This window comes from Eimeria mitis, genomic scaffold (genome assembly GCF_000499745.2).
Source record: "Eimeria mitis Houghton genomic scaffold, Emh_scaff5562, whole genome shotgun sequence".
Classification (NCBI taxonomy): Eukaryota; Apicomplexa; class Conoidasida; order Eucoccidiorida; family Eimeriidae; genus Eimeria; species Eimeria mitis.
In genome coordinates, this window is record NW_013573832.1 from 421 (window position 1) to 1,037 (window position 617).

Below are 617 nucleotides of genomic sequence, written 5' to 3' on the forward strand. Positions count from 1 at the left end.
GCCCTAGCCAAAGAGAAAGAAGACGGGCCTGGGAATCATCCCGATTTGGAACCAATGGATATTGGGGCTGTGAACACCAAACCATCTAAACACGGGGCTAGCGGCGACTAGCGTCAGCAGACGGCGAACTCACCATCCAGAAAGCAAGACGGAGACCCTGAACGGCGTACTTGCTTCTTCTGCAGTAAACAGGGTCACGTATTTCGAGATTTCCGGCTTATGAAAAAGACTAGGGAACAAATGAAAGCAAATCCCGAACAGCGCCGCCAAGCAAGCAAACAGAGCAAGCAGGGAAACGTCCGAGCCCCTAAGCAACGTGTAATGCACAGGCACTACAAGGGATCCCTTGTGTGACCTTTAGAGGCCTAGTATCAGGAACAGGAATAAACACTGTAGAATATCTCAAGAATTAGGACCCTTTTAGATAGAAAAGATGCATAATAGGATCAGAGTGCTCGTCAGCTGGCACCAGCTTTGGGGATCGGTGTGAGGCTGGTGTTGTGACTCTGGCACTGACCCTCAGCGAATGTCAGAAGTAGTTCTATTATTCTGGGTTTTCCTTTCGAGCAGACAATATGAACTCCAATGCTTTTTGGTTATTTATGGTGGTTAATAGT